Genomic DNA, 22,806 nt, shown 5'->3' with positions numbered 1-22,806 from the left:
CTCTGCCCATGTGGGACTGTCAGTTAAAAACAACAGAATTAGGATAATAGAATAGGTCCCTGTTGGCATTTACTAGCTCCCAGATCTGGGACAATTTACTAAATTTCTCTAAGTTTCAATTTTCTTCTCTCTTAAATGGCAATAATAATAGTGAGGGTGATTATACCCATATTTGAGCGTTGTTTTGAATATTAAATAAGCTGATGTATTTAAGGCATTTGGCACATAGATGTTTACAAATGTTAGCTTTTTAATCCTTTTATTGTTCCTATACTTGATGCACATGGATAGACAGATGTGTTTTCTGAGTTTTCTTTCTCTTCTTGATTTTGCCCCATAAACGTATGGCTGGCCTGGAGTTTTTGTTCCAAGAGATCCCTCAGCCCCCTGCTGTTTCTAATGTTCTCCAGATGGTCTTGCTTGCTGCTGTGTGTTTCTTATCACTCCGAGTATGCGATAAGTGACAGGCTTGCTTTTGCAATTGCAGACCTAGTGGAGGAAGCTCAGCCTGGGGACCTGCTCACTCGTGGGGGTCAGCACGTCTTAGACACCTCCATTTCCCCAATCCGAGCCTCATCCCTGCTCGAGTTGCTGTTCTGGCTCATTCACATGGCACTTTTCATCTTATATTTCATCTCTGTAGGCAGAAGATAGAGGACCCAGGTAGAGGAAGAGCTCAGTGAATATTACCGTATCTGATGTTGCTGTTAACAAAGGTTGTAGGTAGCCTGCAATGGGCCGTAGCAGCTTCCATAGCAGCTGATTATAGATGTTGAAGTTTTTTAAACCTCTGAAATGCATTTTGTTATTGGTTTAGTTTGCTTCTTGGGATTAGAAATTTCATATGGTTATTGCAAGTAATGTTAGAGGATTGCTTTGATTTGTCCTTAATTACGTCAATGATCCTAGGTTGCCCAGTTTTAATGGCAGGGTTGGAGAATGCTAGCAAAGGGGTTTTCTCTAGCCAGGGGGACACAGAGGGGTTCTTGGTTAAAAGGTGATCCTGGTTGGGGGGCTCTGCTAACTTCTGACTTGCTCATAAAATTAATTTACTAAACAAATGGGTTGGGACCCAGCACGATTTGGGGTCCTATCTCCAGTGACTGGTGTGCACCTAGCATGGTTCCTCTGCCTCCCTGTGAATGCTCGCCCTCATGCAGTTCTTAGGAAGCATATTCTCCTAAAGGGCTTTTTGTGTCGGTTGGTATAATGAAAACCCATGACTCTTGGGCAGGCATGCTAGACCCAGGCTCCTTGCCCATAGAGCTCAGCCCACGGATGGTCACAAGAGGCTGTTTGGACTGTTGACTGTATTTCACATTCAGAGTAGTTGTCTTTTTGTCCTTTATTATTTTAATTGATTTTTTTTTTTTTTGGTCCAATAACCTCTGTTGTCTACACACAACAAAAGCAGAGAGAGCATATCTGCCAAGACCTTTTTCATTTTAGGTTAGAACTAGACTCAAATCATGTAGACTCGAGGTTGTGGAAACAGTCTTCCCTCCCTCCCCTTAAAGTTTTAAGACAGATGTGGGCGAGAGAGTGATAGGAGATGCTGTGAGCTGGAAGCTCTGGGTGAGCCCTGGGAGTGATACAGTTCTAGGGGGAAGTGCTTACGAGAGCTTGTGATGTAGTGACAAACATGGTCTTTTCTGGGAGTGACCTAGACTTTTATTTATTTTTATTTATTTCTTAAAGATTTTATTTATTTATTTGACAGAGAGATAGATCACAGGCAGAGCAGCAGGCAGAGAGAGAGCGGGAAGCAGGCTCCCCACTGAGTAGAGAGCCTGATTTGGGGCTCGATCCCAGGACCCTGAGATCATGACCTGAGTGGAAGGCAGAGGCTTAACCCACTGAGCCACCCTGGCAACCCAAGACTTTTAGCCTGGCTTTCCCCCCTCAGCTTACATGGGATAGGTTTTCCCCTTCACAAGTTTTAGTTTGCTAAAGGGTTTCCCAGTTTGCCTGTTATCCTTAGAAACATCTTGGTCTTTGTTCTTGTACATCGTGACCATGCCTCACTAAATAGTTGAATTTAGGAAGGGAGGTCAACTCTGCACTACAGTGCACAATTTAAGGCTCAGAAGAAATAGTTTTGAATTGAAAAAATAAACCTTATAGCTTCTCTTTTACACTGTTTGCAGATATTGCCCTGTCCTAAAGAGGAAATTTACCGTTTGCATTCGGGATCTGGTAGCCTAACCCTACAGCAGCCCTGGTCCCCACTCTCTAACTTTTCTCTGTAAAATGCACACTGAAGGAAAATAAAGTTTTGAACTTGCAGCTTCTGTACATCTAGCTTTATCTTAATATTTCTGAGCCATCTATCGAGGTGTTGCTGCAGACAGGGAATTACCTCCTCCTCCTGGATAGGGGTCTGGAAGGGACTGAGTCTCAAACAGATGTGAAAGCTGGCCATGCACATTACTCTGGGCAGTGGCAGCCAGTCATACGGTGACACAAAGGGAAGGGTGGATGGGAAGTGGAGGGAAGAAATTTAAAAACCGTGTTCGCAGATTGTCTAGTGGTTACCTGACCTTCTAGAAAGTCCATACTGAATTTGGTTTATTTATTTATTTTAGCCTTTATTTATTTGAGACAGCAAGAGAGAGCACAAGCCAGGAGGAGGGGCAGAGGGAGAGGGAGGAGCAGACTTCCCATTGAGCAAGGAGCCCAATGTGGGGCTCGATCCCAGGACCCTGGGATCATGACCTGAGCTGAAGATAGAAGCTTAACGGACTTAGCCACCCAGGTGTCCCTGGATGAGCTTTAGAACTGGTGATGAGAGATGAATTTTTAGCCTCCCATTTTAAAGGCAGCTTACACACCTGAACACCGTGCTGACTGATTGCAGTATATTTCAGTCCGCTTACCAGTGAGAGAAGACTTGAAACCTGCAGCCTACTGTATCAGAGGTGTCTGAGCTCTACATCATAGAACAGATGACACTGGCCATCAGCAGAGAGATAATGTTCCTTGACATGCTAGTTCAAATTGGACATGAAAAATTGCTATTTACCCAGATAGCCCAGACCCGAAAGGTAAGACCTGGTGGGTTTATTTATTTATTTATTTTTTCCCCTTCTAGCTCTTTGCTTTCATATAATTCCTGCTCATATATTTAGCGGCAGAACAAAACCCTAAGGAGTACATGTATTCCCACTTGTGTGATTTTTCTGTGACCTCACAGACCTGAGAAATTGAGAATTTTCTGCTTAATTTTTAGATTTCATGTTTTAATTTAGGTAGGCTGAGATCTGTAATGAGCATCTTTTGCTGGGAGTCATTAAAGATGACATTGCATGTCCGAGGTTTCAAATTAGAAGTCTGATCATGTTCTCCTGATTTGATTTTTAGCTATGGAAGCAAAGTGTGCAAAGTGATAGAATTTCTCGTGGTGGCTGGTGAGTTATGGGTCAATTTCAATTATCTCAGGAATTTTGCACAGCTTGCCCTCTGCCTTTCTTGAATTATGGTGCTCTCAGGTCTTCATAGGCAAACTCATGCATCACTGCCTAACCCAGAGAAATTTGGGTACTGCTAGACCTTAATCTGTGGGGACATTTTGGAATTGGGGCTGAGGTGGAGCCTGAACCTCTTCTTTCAGTGGGAAATTGATGGCATGAATTTTTAGGTCAATAGAAGAATTTAGGGCCTGGGTGAGAGTTGGTCCAGGCCTGTGGTAGATGATGAAAACTAGCTCTGCAAACTGCTGGCTTTGTGTTAGTCCTGCCTTTGAATCATTTCTGACCTCAGGCTGCAGGAGTTAGTGAAGGACACACCTTGTCCACCAGCCCCGCTGGGTAGGCGGTGGGGGCAGCATGAACATAAAGGGGGAAAGATGGAAAGGGTGCCGTTGATATGCGTTCACTGTTTTTTGCAGGCAGCCTGCTAACCAAGATCTTGTTACTAACTGTGTGACTTGGGTAAATAATTAAAATGCTCTGGGCTAACCTTTTCATGTCTAAAATAGAGATAATAATAGCACTTGGTACACAGGGGCAATGTGAGGGTTGACAGAGTCTGGTGTTCAGTAGGTCCTCGGGAAGGAGTAGCTTCTAAGTGTTTTTTTTGCACTTGCAAATCTAGCAAAGCCAGAGGTGACTGAGAAGTCAGCCTGTGGGTGTGTGGTATTGGGGAAGCAATGGGCAGTGATGGGACTGGCCGAGGAAAGGCTCCAGTCCAGCTCTGAGCCTGGGATGTGACAACTCAGAGATAAAGGCTGTGGTGGAGAAATCACGGGCTCTTTGCCCTCAGAGGAGAGATGGATCCACTCAATTCTCAGTTTTCTCTACTGTTGAATGAAAGAAAGACTCTTGTCTATATTCCCTTCCATTTCTGTGTTTATATGAGCCCCAGCTGCATTGGATGGGGAGGACCACCAGGCCCTGGGGGTGGAGTCCTGTCTCCCTCACCACCCATGTGGTTGGTCAAAAAGTCATTTAATCTCCTAATACCTCAATTTTCTGAGGCAGTAAAATAAAGCTCATCATAGGACTTGCCTCCCTGGGTTGTTGTGAGGCTTCAGTGAGACCACAGCTAACGCAGGAACACAGGGCAGTTACACTGTAGACACTAAGATGTTAGCCAATAATCATAATTACAGATGTGTGCGTGAACTTCATACTGTGTGTTTTGTTTTGTGTTTTAAATTTCCTAGAAAAGACAGGCCCAATAGCATGGGCAGTGGAAGGAGGTGGAAGGTGGTAGAAATGGGAAGTAATATGTGGAAAGCATGGATTTCAGAAGGAAAGCATGAGTTCCCTATAATCTGCACTGATTTGAACTCTCCCTCACTTTAGGGGGTTCTTTTAGCATACAGTTTCCAGCTACTGGACATTTGTATTACCTCACATTTGGTCCTTCTGTCTTATCCCATCTCAACAGACTAGATAACATATTTCCTTTTCCCGACAGTTATATTTCAAAATCGCTTTACCTTTTTCTCCAAACGCAGACTTCCATAAATCAGAGTGGAATACCAAGTTGAAGCAGATTTTATGAACCATTATTATGTTTTGGTTCCTGGATTTATTTTAACTTCAAGTATAGATACTCTGTCTCCTCTCCATTCCCTCCCCCTATTACTGAGCAAACTCTCAGACTGGGGTCTTTCAGAGTCAGCAGCGCTCTGGCACAAGAAATACTGGGCAGCTTCTGACGGAGGGCTCTCTGGCTGCTCACCAGTGACTGAGAGCCCAGATCTGGAGCCTGACTCTGTGGCTTTGATCCTGGCTCTACTACTTATTTTCTGGGGACCTCTCTGTGCCTCAGTTTCCTTCTCTGGAAAATGGAGATGTGACTGTGCCCGCCTCTGGGAACAGATACCCTGAGTCCCCACCAGCTCACATCCAACAGCCTGTAAGCTCTTTGAGGACAGTGATCAGACCTTCTTCTTGGTTAACCCTGTGTCCCCCAGCACCCTCCTCAGGGCCCAGCCTGTAGTGGGTGCTCAGGAACTCTGTGCTGCCAGGAGGTATGGTCACTTTTCTCTGAAATCTTCATCATCAGGTCTTAAGAGCAAACTTTTCAAACTTCTCCGTGTGACAGCTGTGCAGCTTCTCTGTGTAGCGTGCGCCCCTGTGTCGTTGCTGTGGGCGTTCCGGGCCTCGGCCACACTGTTGCCTCATGTTCCTTACCTCCCTGTATGTGTCTCAGTGACTCTCAGTGGCTGGTGTGCCGAAATACTGTGTTGGCTTGCGGTTTCCTTGGGAATGAGTCTTCCTTGAAAGGAATGAGGAGTCAACACCTTCTTAACTTCATTCCTGTCATTATTTTTTTTAGACATTCTGCCACATCCCTGAGAGCAGATGAAGGAGAGAGCTGCAAAGTTGAAGGAAGAAAAGCGATTCCATTCAGACTCTGATAGGAGAGAGGGGTTGTTTGTCTTTGGGGACAGGATTTGTCTGAGGGAGGGGCTGAAGAACAGATCCTAATGCCCTGCAGTGGAAGATGAGGAACCTAGGGGAAGACTGGGAGTGAAGCCCTTCTAGAACATGTCCTCATAATGAGTAATATTGAGAGTAATAATAGTAATTTTAGTAACAGTAGCACTGGGGTCTGCAGGCAGCAAAAACATTGAGCAAGGCATATTTCTGAGTGCTTTTATATATTTAATTTTTTTAATCCTCACAAAACTCCTCTGTGTAGGTACTGTTATCCCCACTTTGCAAATGATGAAACTGAGACATAGAGAGGTTGAGTAATTCTCCTTAAATCACACAGCTAGTAGGTGGTAGAGCTGGGCTTTGAACCCAAGCATGTGGCTCTGGACTCTGTACTTGTATCACCACCTTTTCCTGTCTCTTTAGAGAAATGAAATTGAAGTGAATTCCTCCTCCCAGGTCTGGAGCATGAGGCTTGTGTGACAGGATCTGGGACTTTGGGGGTATCTGAGAATGATGATTATCTATGTACTGACTCCCTAGAAAGGGAGATGGAACAGGGAAGGGTACAGTCAGGCAGTGGGTTGGCCTCTGTGCTCCCAGGGGTGAGGAGAAAGGGGGTTGCCATTTAACCCTGAGTAACTGAGTGCTGTGGGGTCAGTGGGCCTGCATCCTTATGCAATCCAGAAACAGCTGCTTGAATGAAGGTGGGAGGAGAGGGGTTCATCTGGTGCCAACAATAGAAACTTGACTCCATTTTTCTTGCCAGTGTCTCCTGTGTGGAGCTTGGGTAATGGCTGTCCTCCTGTGTTTCTTTACCTCACGTTGGTCTGGGTCAGATACTATTTGGCAATAAAAATGGAGAATTGCCCCTTCTCTGCCAGTCATTAAACGTCTGGTTCCCCACCACTATCTATCTATCTATCTATCTATCTTTCTTTCTTTCTTTCTTTCTTTTCTTTCTTTTTCTTTCTTTTTCTTTCTTTTTTATTTTAGCACTATCGTATTTCTAATTTACACCTTCCCTTCAGCAAACTAGTGTTGCTTTTTGTTCCACCTCAGATCTGAGGATTAAATTCAAAGTGCAACCTGCTTTTACTATTTAATGCTTATAGGAATTTTGATGTCTTCGTTTAACATTGGTATGTGGTCAGATCTTTCCTCCTTTGCCTGTGTAGTTTCTGCCTTTGGTGATAAGCTGAGGAAGCCCATTTGAAGTGTATTTATTTTTATGTAAGGAGGAATTCCTACTTTAGGGATCAACTGGTTGCTGAAACTGTTTTTCTGTAGATTCTCAAACACCTGCTCACCACAGACTTCCTGTCATCTAACACGGTGCCTGGGACATAGTAGGCACTCAACAAACATATTTCCTGAGTGAAAGATGAATGAACGCCTGTGCTCCTGCACTCCTGAAGAAGAAAGAAAAGAAAAATTGACTTACATGTGAAGTGGGGGTCTAACTTACTTCCAGTGGTTAACCTGCCATCCTGACTGCATTTATGGTGACATAAAATACCATCTTTTGCCACGTCATCTATTTCCTGTGTTGTGCCTGAGACTTTTTCTGGGCCCGCCTTGCAACAGCATGCATTCCAGGTTCTTCGTTTCTTTACAGTGTGAATGTTTCAATCTTTTCTGTATTGAATGACTTAGCATTAGAATCCAAGAGGGAATTTGCATTTCTCTATGGTGTCTGGTGAAAAAAGAAGCGATTGAGTAAAGAAAACAGCTCTATTCTTCTTCATTAGAGGCTAAAAACAACCTACAAACCACCACCACCACCACCACAACAACAACAAAAATAGTAAAATTTAGAGGACCTTCACAGTTTTAGGGACAGGGGAATAAGGCAGAGACTGTCCTCTCTTCTCAGTGGCCTGGGATGGAGTGAACCCCTGATCAGTGGTGCTTGTGCAAAAAGAAATAAGGCTAACATTCTGAGTCCCCTGAAGACGGCTGGGGAGCTGTCACCTGGAATGGGAAAATTATGCCCAAGGGGGGTTCTGAAAAACTGAACCTACAGATTATCATTCTTGAACCTCCTGGAACTTCCTATCCACTGCTTCTCCTCTCTGTTCTGTCTCTCTTTGTTTCATACTATTTAATGTCTCTAGCCCTGGCCATGGGAGTCATTTTGGCCCAGGACTAGAAGGAACAGGACCAGCTCCATTACTCCTCACATGAGGGGAAGGAGGCCCTTGCTTCTTGAGTGAAGAAGGCTCCTGGTATCCCACATCGCCATTCTCAGTGCATGTTTACCAGGAAAGTTGGTCTAAACCATTGTCAGATTGGACGGAAGAAAGGAGCAATGAACTTAAAGATAAGCCAACAGACGGTATTCAAACTGAAACACAAGGAGGAAAAAAAATAGGGGCGGGTGTGGGGGGAGATGAAAATCAGAACCAAGCATCAAAGAGCTGTAGGATAACATCAAATAGTCTAACATATGTGTCACTGGAGTTCCAGAAGGAAAAGGGAATGAAAGAAATATTTGAAGAGACAGCATCCATAAAATTTCCAAAATTAATGAGATAATAAACCACAGATCTAAGGGCCTCAGAGAACTCCAAACAAAATAAATACAAAGAAAAATACACCTAGGCACATCACAGTCAAAATGTTGAAGCCAAAGTTAAAGAGAAAATTTTTTGAAAGCAGTTAGAGGAAAAAAAGAAACAATATACAGAGAAATTACACAAGGCTTCTTGTCAGAAACTATGCAAGCCAGGGCACCTGGGTGGCTCAGGTAGTTAAGCATCTGCCTTCAGCTCAGGTCATGATCCTGGGATCCTGGGATTGAGCCCCGCATTGGGTTCTCTGCTCAGCAGGGAGCCTGCTTCTCCCTCTGCCTTCTTGTGTTCTTTCTCTTGCTATCAAATAAATAAATTTTTAAAATATCTATATATATAAAAAAAAAGGAAACCATGCAAGCCAAAGATAATGGAAAGACATCTTTAAGATACTGAAAAAGAAAAACTGTCAACATAGAATTCTATATCCAGTAAAGATGTCTTTTAAAATTAAAGGCAAAATAAATACATTTAAAAGAAAGAAAGAAAGAAAGAAATTAAAGTTTAGCCAGCAGACCAGAAGGCTGAGGAAGTTCTTCAAGCAGAAGGAAGCAAAAAGCCAAATGGAATACTTATATCTATACAAAGAAATTAATAGTACCAGAAATGGGCTGGGGAGAAGAGGGTATTGTCTGTTGGCTTATCTTTAAGTTCATTGCTCCTTTCTTCAATCTTCTTCAGATCCCAACCTAAAGTTGTAAAGGAAGATGAGGATTGACATTGTGGAGTTGGCCTCCCATGGAGGTCATGGTGACCTTGACAACAGTAGTCTTAGTGAAGTGGTGGGGACAAAAGCCCCATTAAAATGGGCTCATAGGACAATGGATCTGATCTGACCCCAGGAACCAGTGTGGGGTCTAATGAGTGGAAGCTGGTGTGCATGTTGTGGTTAGGGCCCAGACTTCCTATCTTTCTGACTGGGCTTCACCCAAGTTCTTCTTGACTAGGCAGACCCCTTTGAGTCTCAGCCAGGCCATTGCAAGGCCATGCACTACACTTTGCAGTGGTCTCACTCACCATTCATCACAGGTGTCCCTAAACCAGTTTTACTGGCCCACATCTTCCTACCTTCAATGTAGGAGTTTCTTTATGTCTTCTTGCCATAAGGCTGCTGAAGGAAGCTCAGCAATAGCAACTAGGTTCTTTCCTTTACTCTGCCTAACAATATTTACCCCAGTATGGCCACCCTTTGTTATAAAGAGCATTCTTCAGGTGGTCTATCGCAGTTTGGACCAGAAAGGAAAGCCAGAGCTTCTCTGCTTGGGTTTTTACTTCCACCTATATATAACCTTCCCTTTTCGGACATGTTTGTGAGTTCTTCTGTCCTCTTCCATCTTTTCCCGCAGTTCACTGTGTCACAGAGATAGATTTTCTACTTCCCCCTCCTACCTTCTCTTTTGACATTCTTCTCTAGGGCAGGTAGCTTTATGGCCCAGCTCTTATAGTAGAAGGGGGTATTCTTTCTGTACTACAGGGAAGAATACTCTAAGATCTGATTCAGTTAGACATAGTTTTGTGAGTACTTGGATGAGGAATTAGGGATTGCTGGGAACAGAATATATTGTTTTAGTTTTCAAAAAGTCTCTTTTAGAATTATTCTTGTTATAGTAATGTTGAGTAAGGATTTAGACATTATCATCACTGCCTGAGAACCAGAGCAGTAAGTAAGGTGTCCAGGATCACGCTGGTAGCATGTTCTTACTATATTAAAATCTAAACCCTAATCCTTTTTATCCAGAAAGGTTTAGATGCATAAATGCATTTGCTTGTAGATGGCTATGTGAAAATTCATACATTCAATAGCACCATGAATGAATAGATTTCCTTTTCCTATTATACCAAGAAGAAAGGCAAAAATATTTAGTGTTATAGTTTTCTAAGTCCTGAGATTTCAGTCTGCTATAGCTACAGGTTCATTACCTGCCACCTTCTTTTTTTTTTTTTTTAATTTTTGTTTATTTTTTAAAATTCCTTTTCAGTGTTCCAGAATTCACTGTTTATGCACCACACCCAGTGCTCCGTGCAATACGTGCCCTCCGTAATACCCACCACCAGGCTCACCCAACCTCCCACTCTCGGCCCCTCCAAAACCCTCACTTTGTTTCTCAGAGTCCACAGTCTCTCATGGTTCGTTTCCCCCTCCAATTTCCCCCAACTCACTTCTCCTCTCCATCTCCCCATGTCCTCCATGTTATTCTTTATGCTCCACAAATAAGCAAGACCATATGAAAATTGACTCTCTCTGCTTGACTTATTTCACTCAGCATAATCTCTTCCAGTCCCATCCATGTTGATACAAAAGTTGGGTATTCATCCTTTCTGATGGAGGCATCATACTCCATAGTGTATATGGACCATATCTTCTTTATCTGTTTGTCTGTTGGAGGGCATCTTGGTTCTTTCCACAGTTTGGCAACTGTGGCCATTGCTGCTATGAACATTGGGGTACAGATGGCCCTTCTTTTCAGTACATCTGTATCTTTGGGGTAAATACCCAGTAATGCATTTGCAGGGTCATAGGAAATCTCTATTTTTAATTTCTTAAGGAATCTCCACACTGTTTTCCAAAGTGGCTGCACTAACTTGCATTCCCACCAACAGTGTAAAAGTGTTCCCCTTTCTCCACATCCTCTCCAACACACGTGGTTTACTATCTTGTTAATTTTGACCATTCTAACTGGTGTAAGATGGTATCTCAATGTGTGGTTTTTTTTTTAAGATTTTATTTATTTGACAGAGAGAAATCACAAGTAGGCAGAGAGGCAGGCAGAGAGAGAGAGAGGAGGAAGCAGTCTCCCTGCGGAGCAGAGAGCTCGACGTGGGGCTCGATCCCAGGACCCTGAGATCACGACCCGAGCCGAAGGCAGAGGCTTTAACCCACTGAGCCACCTAGGCACCCCCTCAATGTGGTTTTGATTTGAGTCTCCCTGATGGCTAATGATGATGAACATTTTTTCATGTGTCTGTTAGCCATTTGTATACTTTGGAGAAGTGTCTGTTCATGTCTTCTGCCCATTTTTTGACATGATTATCTGTTTTGTGTGTGTTGAGTTTGAGGAGTTCTTTATAGACCTTGGATATCTGCCCTTTGTACTATAATTTGCGAGTATCTTCTCCCATTCCGTAGGTTGCCTCTTTGTTTTGTTGACTGTTTCCTTTGCTGTGCAGAAGCTTTTGATCTCGATGAAGTCCCAAAAGTTCATTTTTGCTTTTGTTTCCTTTGCCTTCGGAAACATATCTTGAAAGAAGTTGCTGTGGCCAATGTTGAAGAGATTACTGCCTATGTTCTCCTCTAGGATTCTGATAGATTCCTGCCTCACGTTGAAGTCTTTTATCCATTTCGAGTCCCTGGGGAATTCTACCAAACTTTCAAAGAAGAAATAATACCTATTCTCCTGAAGCTGTTTCAAAAAATTGAAGCAGAAGGAAAACTTCCAGACTCTTTTTATGAAGCCAGAATTACCCTGACCCCCAAACCAGGCAGAGATCCCACCAAAAGGGAGAATTTCAGATCAATATCCCTGCCACCTTCTTTTTGATCCACCCGACTGTAGTAGACATTCAAAGGATTTTCTCTCGAAATGCTAGCAAAATGTTCTGATACAGTCCAACTTCTTACCTATTGACTAAGATGGATACTCTGCCTTCTACTAAGTATTGTAAACTATAGTAGGCCTGCAGAGTAAAAGTTAAGACTTTTTTTCTGCCTGTCATGCTTGAAAATAATGTTAGGGCACCTGGGTGGCTCAGTCAGTTAGGTGTCTGCCTTTGGCTCAGGTCATGATCCTAGGGTCCTGGGATCGAGCCCCACATCGGGCTCCCTGCTCCGTGGGAAGCCTGCTTCTCCCTCTCCTACTTCCCTTGCTTGTGTTCCCTCTCTCACTGTGTGTCTCTCTGTCAAATAAATAAATAAAATCTTAAAAAAGAAAACGTTTTATTCTTAAGTATGACAGGCAAACCTGGCTCCAACCTGCTATTTCCAGTTCCTTTCACTCACCTTCTATTACAGTAAGAACTAGTCCTTGTTTCTCAGTTCAGCCCACCCTGTTCACCCACAGACCCTCATAACTTTGGGGCTGGCCTCCTGGGGCTATAAGGCTCACCATGGTCCTCTTCCTTCTATCAGATATGATGCCTCCCACTGTACAATTCGGTGCCAGCTGCAGTGTCACGTTTCCTCTCAAGCTATGCTCCACTCCCACCCCCTGGCAGAGGGATTTCTCATTCCTCTTTGCTTTATGGTACTTTGTACAAGGTTCACATATTCTAACACTTATATTTGTTAATAGAGTCATTGTGTCTAGCTTTTGGAGGCCAGAGGCTATCACTCCTTACTTATTTTCTATATGGTATTTTACTTTAATGGAGGAAGTGTCTGTATTTAGCAAGAGCCTTGCATTAGATCCTTGCTGTTCCAAATATGGTCTAAGGGACCACAGCATCAGACTCTCCTGGGAACTTGCTAGAAATGCAGGATCCTGGGTCACACCCAAGACCTACTGAATTAGAATCTGCTTTTTAACAAGATCTCGGGACACTATATGCACATTAAAATTTAGAAGGCAATGGACTGGGCTAGGTGAATCCTAAGGATTCCTCCTTCCTGATTTGCCCTGACTCTGTAGACTACCTAGATAATGGCCATGAGTGACTATAAGTATGAGTATTCGCATGGGTCACAGGGACTGGTCCCCAGGAGAAGTTCACTGGGAGCTTTTACTGATGTTCCTAGGGCATAAAACCACAGAAGGACAGAAGAGGCAGGTAGGATGAGTTCAACCAGCCTCAAGGTATGGAGGGGACTGGCAGGTGGCTTTTTGGTAAAGAATGAGCAGTCTGGTACAGTAGACTTTGAACCAGATGGGGGAGGCCTCTGGTCTGTAGTCACAAAAACCTATGAAAAATTAATTCCCCCATTTGTTATCCCCAGAATGCTGTTGTCCTCCAGCTTGTTATCCTACATGTGGACTTCTTCCCATTTCTGCCTGCTTCCCTCTGTTCCCCTAAAATTGCTCCTTGTGTGTGAGAAGCCTAAAGATGAGGGACTGTGCCATCCAGGAAGGAATGCCCAGTCTTTCCTGGTTGCTGACTGTGACCCTGCAGACAACCTTTGGATTTTGGGAGGGCTGCCCCATTGCAAGGAGGGATGTAGTTCCCAGTGAGACTATTTATATGGGAGACTCAGCTTACTAGACTTCAGGAAAGCAACGCCTATGGACATGACCTTCCTGTTGAAGCAGGGATGATAAATATAAGTAGTCATTATGTTTCTGGGAAATGTTGCTAGCTGCAGAAGATTTGCTAAGAAGTTAATTAAAATATACATCATGTGTATTCTACAGATGCCAGTTGTGTTATGATTAGTGAGTGAGTTAGCGGCATTCAGGCGAGGCTGCTTGCTGTGTTGTTATAGCCAAGGTTCTTCAGCTGGGAGTGGGGAGCAGTACTGTATCAGGGGACTGAGGAAAATGGACTTTCAGAGACTTCACAGTGCAGTAGCCCAAGTCCTGTTATGACACATTGCCATCATGATGTAAACTTGCATGTAATGTTACTCGTCTAGTTGGCAACTGACCTAATAGCAATATATTTCCTGGACCACTATTTTTTGTTGTAGTAGGGATTAGGTACCCTTCTTGCAGTTTGTCATTTTACTGTAAAAATTGAGAGCTACAATTTAATAAGTTAGGTTCTCCAGGATTTCTCAAGTGAGAAATTGACTGTTTTGCAATGGGGCAAGATGCATGTATTTGAGACAGGGTGTATTTTCTTTATTTTTTAAAGAGATTTTATTTAGGGGCGCCTGGGTGGCTCAGTGGGTTAAAGCCTCTGCCTTCGGCTCAGGTCATGATCCCAGGGTCCTGGGATCGAGCCCCGCATCGGGCTCTCTGCTCAGCGGGGAGCCTGCTTCCTCCTCTCTCTCTGCCTGTCTCTCTACCTACTTGTGATCTCTATCTGTCAAATGAATAAATAAAAAAATCTTAAAAAAAAAAGGAGATTTTATTTATTCATTAGAGAGAGCACACAAGCAGGGGGTGGGGAGAGAGAAAGAGAGAGAAGGAGAAGCAGACGCCCGCTGAGCTGGGAGCCCAACATGGGACTCAATCCCAGGACCCCGGGATCATGACCCGAGCCGAAGGCAGATGCTTAGCCATCTGAGCCACCCAGGTGCCCCAAGAAGGGTGTATTTCCTTTAAATAGTTGTGTGGTTACTCAGTCCCATGAAACTGATCCACAGAGAAATTAAAGGGACTAGTTTTATATGTTATGTTTTCTGTGTTTCATTTCCTATTTGACAGCAGATTTAATTTCCTAAAAGTTACTAGCGATATCATCTGGCAGAACTTGGCCTTTGACTCAGAATCATTAGCAATTAAAATGTGGTCTCTGTGCTTTTCTTCCTCAAGGTCATTAGCCACCGAAGTCCCATCAGTAAAGCCAAGAAACTGCCAGAACCTCAACTTGAGTTACCTGTGGGATTTGGCTGTGATCCTTGTCTCCCAGAATAGCAAAAGAGGAGAGTTAGGGTCACTGTTGGAATCTGGGAAAATCCTCAGTGTCCTGGCTGAAGACTCAGAGAGAGAGAGAGAGCAGCTCTCTCTCATCTGTCAAGGCCCTCCCTCCCTTTTAAAAAAAGATTTTATTTATTTATTTGAGTGAGAGAGAGAACACAAGCTGGGGGCAGGGAGAGGGAGGGGTAGAAGAAGGAAGAGCAGACTCCTCACTGAGCAGGGAGCCCAACGTGGGCCTTGATCCCAGGACCCTGAGATTACCAGCTGAGCCAAAGGTAGATGCTTAACCGACTGAGCCACCCATGTGCCCCATCAGAGCATGATCTAATGGGGCCTTGGCCCAAGGGACTCAGCAGTGTTCCAGCACTATGTTGAGTAGGTACAGGAGCTGCCCTCAAGAATCCACACAGGTCATTCTTAAATGAGTTTCTCATATATGCAACTCAAACATGCTGTTTGTCCAAACATGGGAAGTTTTCTTGGTATTGGGAATGGTTGTTGAGAGCCCTTCCCTCTATAAGGAGAGACTAGCAATTGTAAGAGGATTATCAGGGTGGGGGCAGTCTCTGTGCCAAGTCAGCTGGCCCATGTGGGGTTAAACCCATGACTGTGCTCTGACCACTGAGCTGTTGGTGGAGGTGCCTGGCAACAGGTGTAGCAAAAAATATGTCTGCTTTTCTAACACAAATTTTATCAGCATCTCATTGAGCAGAATGTCTTATAGTATGACCTTTCCCCAAACTACTCTGCATCTTCATGTTTGATTCTCAAATGTTTTAGGTTATTTTTATTTTTTCTCTTCCATTTATAGACTATTTAAATAAATCATAAAAAATGCCTTAACAGCTTATCTATGAAAGTCCAAATTCTCTTTGTTCAGTGAGTATATATTGAGCACCTACTGTGTGCCAGCCACTGATTTATGGGTGCAGAGCCAAAAGCCCTTAGGGAATTAATGCTAACAAGTTATGTATCCAAAGAGAGGCACAACCATCATTGAGCCTGTGTGACACTTTAGTATTCATAAATGCTTCCACATCTATTGTCCTATTTGTTCAGTCAGGGAGGGTGTCAATTTTACTATCCCAATTTGATGGTGAGGAGAATAAAAACCCAGAGAGGTTAAATGATTTGCCCAAAGAAGTAAGTGGTAGAGCTGGGACAACACCAGGTTCTATTTTAGTAGCAGGTCTTAATTTACTGAGTGTTTGCCTTTTTTTTTTTTTTTAAGTATTTTAGTAATAGGTTTACACTGCTATGTCTTTAAAGTTGTAAATATCATAGAGTCAATGGATACCATGAAAAATAAATTGAAATTATATTAAATCCCTGAAAAATGTGAATTAATTTTTTTTAAATATGTGACCATTAACGTAAAGTTATTGGAGAAAGCCAAGCAATATTTTATATCCATTTAAAAACTGAGAGTTATGGGGCGCCTGGGTGGCTCAGTGGGTTAAAGCCTCTGCCTTCAGCTCAGGTCATGATCCTGGGGTCCTGGGATCGAGCCCCACATCAGGCTCTCTGCTCAGCCAGGGAGCCTGCTTCCTCCTCTCTCTCTGCCTGCCTCTCTGCCTGCTTGTGATCTTTGTCTGTCAAATAAATAAATAAAATCTTAAAAAAAAAAAAAAAACAGAAAAAAAACCTGAGAGTTATGTAGGCAACATATAGATGGGTTTTGTTTTTTTATCCATTCTGATACCCTGTGTCTTTTGATTGGGGCATTTAGCCTATTAACATTCAGGGTAACTATTGAGAGATATGAATTTAGTGCCATTGTATTGCCTGTAAGGTGACTGTTACTGTATATTGTCTCTGTTCCTTTCTGATCTACTACTTTTAGGCTCTTTCTTTGCTTAGAGGACCCCTTTCAATATTTCCTGTAGAGCTGGTTTGGTATTTGCAAATTCTTTCAGTTTTTGTTTGTCCTGGAAGCTTTTAATCTCTCCTTCTATTTTCAATGATAGCCTAGCTGGATATAGTATTCTTGGCTGCATGGGGGAGGGGGATTGGAGAATGGGGGGTGGGGTTATGGACATTGGAGAGGGTATGTGCTATGGTGAGTGCTGTGAAGTGTGTAAACCTGGAGATTCACAGACCTGTACCCCTGGGGATAAAAATATATGTTTATAAAAAAGAAAATAAATAAATAAATGAATGAATGAATGAATGAAAAAAAAAAACCCTGAGAGTTATGGAATTATGTAGTGCAGAAAATAGAGCATGAGCTTTGGAATCCAACAGATGTGGGGTCACGTTCTTTCCTTTTTAGGTCTGTGACCTTGGTCAAATTGCTTATAACCTCTCTAATCCTTGATTTCTCTACCTATTAATGGGCTAATGATGCCTACCTGCTGGGATGAAGTTAGAATTTAATTGTTCTTTTAATCTTAAATGAGGTTCACATTCTGGTTGTTATTGAATCATGTGGATGTTAAAGATATGTGTATTTAGGGAGAGCTGACTTAAGATATAAGCTGTGTAGCCTTTTAGAAGTTCATTTTGGGTAGAATGAGGGACAGTTACCTGCCAGGAGAGCTGATACCTAGTGAATGAGGACAGGGGGAGACTTGGCCTATGTATTACAGACCCCATGGACAGAACACAAGCTGGAGAGTCAAAGCCGAGCAACAAGTCAAAAGTTGCCTAGGCAAACACTCCGCGGCCCCTACTGATGTGTGGTACAGCTGCTGCTTACATAGGCGACTCTGGGCTTACTCCTGGGAACCAGCATCAGGGATTTTATTTATCAAGGGTTAATGATTGCCCTAGCCATTCTGTAGCAACCATGTAGAGAGACAGGAAATATTGACAATGCTTGGCACCCCCATTTCTCTCCATTTGGACCCCATTGGCTTCTGTGCCCCTCAGTGGCCTGTACCATTTCAAATGTACAGTCTACCCTTCGAAACCTGCTATGTCCATCTGGGCTCAGCTTTGGAGCCTGCAGGCAAACTCTTTTTGTTTCATCCAGCCTCCTTTCCTTTGGTCCCAGCTGACCTTGAACTATTTCTCCTACTTCCCTGCCTTAGACACTCTGTAGGCCAGAATTCCCACCTTATTCCTTGTGTTTCTGGATACCTACCTATGTGACTTCAGGGATGTTCTTGTTCAGACCTCTGCTTCAGGGAAAGTTCTGACTCTCCCTCCACCTGTTCATTCACTGATCCAACAAGTATTTGCTGAGCTCCTGTTCTATGCCAGAAACTATGCTAGGTGTTGGGGACAGAGTATGAACAAAACCAGCAACAGTGTGCACTGTCATAGGGTTTACTTTCTAGCTGGTGAGACAGGTAATAATAAATACAGTAAGTAATATGGTGTGCTAGGACCTAATACATGTTGTGGAAAGAATAGAGTCTGGTAAGGGGGATCTGGAGTCCGGGGAAAGGGTTGCAATGCTCAGATAAAGTTTGCTGTGAACCCTGAATTAGCAAATAACTAAACCATCGCTCCTAAGGGAGATATAGTGTTGGGTTCCTGTGAGCCTTTAATCACAACATTTGACAACCAGTCAATACATAACCTTGTTTTAATGTGCGTTTTTGTTTAACGACACTTGATATATATTGTTGATTCATTAACATTGAACTATTGGCCAACAGTGCTGTAGCTTATGCCTGAGTGAATCTTCTATAGCACACATCTGTTCTCAGTAAGGCACATCACAGCCTTCTGGGGCTTAGGAGCACCAGACAGCATTTTAGCACTGTATCTGGGGGCTTTTCCCTACAGTGGGGTCACCAATAAGAAACAAAGAAGTGCAAAACTATAGCACTAGACAGACTGCAAAAAGGACCCTCATTTGTGATGTTGACTGAAGCAAGATGTCCAAGTGTCACGTTGTCCTCCCTGAGCTGGGCCTGTGGCATTGGGTGACTTAATCTACTTGCCACCTTGAGCTTGGCTGTGAATGACTGCAGAAGTGCCTCAAATATTTATTTTGGAGTTAAAAATCTTAGTGAGTAGGCAAATTGAGACCAACTGTAAATGGAGTGATGAGGGTAGGCCTCAGTGAGAAGGTGACATTTGAAGAAGACTTGGAGGAGAGGAAATGAGTCATGTGGGTGCCTGGGGAAGTGTTCCAGGGAGAGGGTGCAGCCAGTGCAAAGGCCCTGGGCTGGAAGTATGCCTGAAGTGTGCAAGGAATAGCAAGGAGGCCAGTGTGATACAGTGGTGTGTGGAGTGGTCAGAGGAGAGTGGTGGGAGAGGGGAGTGAGAGGAACGGCAGGTCGGGTAAGAGCTTTGAGGGTCATTGGTTTTCTTTCTTTCCTTTTTTTAAATTGGAGAGGGTTTATTAGGATTCTTCAGCGAAATGGAACCAGTAGGAGATGCATACACAGGTACATGCGTATATGTGTGTATGTATGTGTATATATGTGGTGCGCGGGAGAGAGATTGATCGATTGCAAGACAGTGACTTTTATACAGAAGTTGGGTTATGCAGTCATGAAGAAATGCTGCAGTTTGCCTCTGTAAGACCAGGAAAGCGAATGGATAAATTTAGTCTTGAGTCAGAAGGCCTGAGAACCAGGAAGCTGATGTTCTAAGTCCTAGTCCAAAGGCCCAAGAATCAAGAGGCCAATGATGTAAGTCCTAGTCTAAGCTCGAAGGCCTAGGACTCAGTAGCACTGATGTTTGAGGACAAGGGAAGATGTATCAGCTCAAGCAGAGAGCAGATGTGCCCTTTCTCTGCCTTTTTGTTCTAATCAGGCCCTCAGTGGACTGTATGATACCCAGCCACATCGGGGTGGGCCATCATCTTTACTCACGTTAGTAATTCAAATGCTAATCTCTTCTGGAAACACCTTTACAGACACATCCAGAAATAATGGTTTTTTTTTTTTTTTTTTAATTTTATTTTTTATAAACATATAATATATTTTTATCCCCAGGGGTACAGGTCTGTGAATCGCCAGGTTTACACACTTCACAGCACTCACCATAGCACATACCCTCCCCAATGTCCATAATCCCACCCCCCACAACCCCCCCAGAAATAATGTTTTACCAGCTATCTGGGCATCTCTTAGCCAGTCAAGTTGACACATAAAATTAACCACCATGTTCAATAATCACAAATCAATCAATATGATACATTAATAAAAGAGAGGATAAGAACCATATGATGATTTCTATAGACAAAAAGCATTTTACAAAGTACAACATCCATTTATGATAAAAACCCTCAACAAAGTATGTTTAAATGGGACATACTTCAACATAGTAAAGACCATACATGAAAAACTCTCAGCTAGTATCTTCCTAAATGAGGAAAAACTGAGAGCTTTTCCCCTGTGGTTATGAACGAGACGAGGATGCCCACTTTCATCTCTTTTACTCAGTATAGTACTGAAGTTCTAGGCACAGCAATCAGAAAACAAAAAGAAAGAAAAGGCATCTAAATTGGCAAGGAGGAAGCCAAACTTTCACTATTTGCAGATGACATGATACTCTATGTAGAAACCCTAAAAGACTCCCAACAAAAACCACTAGAACTGATACATGAATGCACTAAAGTCCCAGGATACAAAATCAATGTACTAGAAATCTGTTGCATTTCTATAGACCAATAATGAAGCAGCAGAAAGAGAAATTAAGAAAACAATCCCATTTACAATTGCACCAAAAACAGTAAGATAGCTAGGAATAAACCTGACCAAAGAGGTGAAAGACCTGTACTCTGAAAACTGTAAAACACTGATGAAAGAAACTGGAGACAGCACAAAGAAGTGGAAAGACATTCCATGCTCATGAATTGGAAGAAAAAATACTGTTAATATGTCTATACTCTCCAAAGCAACATACGCACTTAATGCAACCCCTATCAAAATGCCCACAGCATTTTTCACAGAGCTAGAACCAACAATCCTAAAATTTGTATGGAACCAAAAAAGACCCCAAATAACTAACGCAATCTTGAAAAAGAAAAGCAAAGCTGGAGGCATCACAATTCCAGACTTCAATTTATAAAATTGTAGTAATCGAAACAGTATGGTACTGGCACAAAAATAGACACATAGATCAGTGGAATAGAATAGAAAACCCAGAAATAAACCCACAATTATCTGGTCAATTAATCTTTGAAAAAGGAGGCAGAGTATGCAATAGGAAAAAAGAATGTCTCTTAAATGGCCTTGGGAAAACTGGACCACTTTCTTATACCGTACACAAAGATAAATCCAGAATGGATTAAACACCTAAATGTGAGACAGGAAAGCATAAACATCTTAGAAGAGAATACAGCAGTAACTTCTTTGACATCAGCCATAGCAGCTTCTTTCTACATATGGCTCCTGAGGCAAGGAAAGCAAAAGCAAAAATGAAAAATTGGGACTACATCAAAATAGGAAGGTTCTGCACAGTGAAGGAAACAATCAACAAAACTAAAAGGCCACCTACAGAATGGAGAAGGTATTTGCTCGTGACATACCTGATAAAGGGTGAGTATCCAAAATACATAAAGAACTTTTAAAACTCAACACCCAGAAAATGATCCAATTTAAAAATAGGCAGAGGCCCTGCCTCTCTGCCTACTTGTGATCTCTCTCTATGAAATAAATAAATAAAATTAAAAAAAAATTTAAAAAAAATAGGCAGAGGCATGAACAGACACGTCTCCAAAGACCTCCAGATGGCCAAGAGACACATGAGAAGATGCTCATCATCACTTACCATCAGAGAAATGCAAATCGAAACTGTGATGAAATATCACCTCCCACCAGTTAGAATGGCTAACAGGAAGCCAGAAGTGTTGGTGAGGATGTGGAGAAAGGGGAATCTTCTTGCACTGTTGGTAGGAATGCAAACTGGTACAGTCACTTTGGAAAACAGTATGGAAATTCCTCAAAAAGTTAAAAATAGAACTACCCTACAATCCAGCAACTGCACTACTGGGTATTTACCCAAAGAATATGAAAATACTAATTCAAAAGACCCTGATGTTTACAGCAGCATTATCCGCAATAGCCAAATTATGGAAACAGCTCAAGTGTCCATCGACTGATGAATGGATAAAGATGTGTGTGTGTGTGTGTGTGTGTGTGTGTGTGTATACCCATATATACACACATATACACACACACATATACATATATATACACAATGGAATATTAGTCATAAAAATGAAATTTTGCCATTTGTGATGACATGAATGGAGCTAGCATATTATGCTAAGTGAAATAATTCAGAGAAAGACATATACCAGTTGATTTCATTCATTTGGAATTTAAGGAACAAAACAAAGGAGCAAAGGGCAGAAAAGAGTGAGAGAAGCAAACCGAGAAATAGACACTTAACTATAGAGAACCAGTTGATGGTTACCAGAAGGGAGGTGGGTGAAACAGGTGATGGGGATTAAGGAGGTCACTTGGCTGTGATGAGCACTGGGTGATGTATGGAAATGTTGAACACAATATTGTACATCTGAAACTAATATAACACTGTATGTTAACTAACTGGAATTTAAATAAGAGCTTGAAAAAAAATTAACCGCCATAGATGGGGAGACATTGAAGGGATTTGAGTTGACAGTGACACTATACTCTGTTATGAGACTAGTCTTTGGGGTCAAGGGCAGAAGCAATAAGCCAGTGAGGGGTGTTGCAATAACCCGGAGTTAAGCTTCGACACAGTCATTTGCTAACATCTTCAAAGAACTTTCCAGCACCTTCCTGGCCCCTGCAACACTCCCACTTCACAAATGGAGCCTAGCTCCTGGGATTTGGCCGCTTTGTTTGCTGCTTCTGAGAGCCAGCTAAACCTGGAGATAGCGGGACCCAGTGGCGCTGGTGCCTATCTGAAGATGTGCTCTAGCCTGAGATCAAACTAACT

At 42.7% G+C, this 22,806-nt stretch overlaps 1 protein-coding gene across 2 annotated transcripts in view; it reads left to right on the top strand.

Annotated features, from left to right (window-relative positions):
* Positions 1–22,806, top strand: part of LOC111162365 (hedgehog acyltransferase) — a 328,170-nt gene that overhangs the window by 125,029 nt on the left and 180,335 nt on the right. The gene's annotated exons all lie outside the window — the stretch shown is intronic.

The sequence above is a fragment of the Enhydra lutris genome, unplaced genomic scaffold (assembly GCF_002288905.1).
Source record: "Enhydra lutris kenyoni isolate GAN:26980312 unplaced genomic scaffold, ASM228890v2 scaffoldscaffold91, whole genome shotgun sequence".
Lineage (NCBI taxonomy): Eukaryota > Metazoa > Chordata > Mammalia > Carnivora > Mustelidae > Enhydra > Enhydra lutris.
Note: the sequence above shows the minus strand (reverse complement) of the source record. Positions and strands in the feature narration are given on the sequence as shown.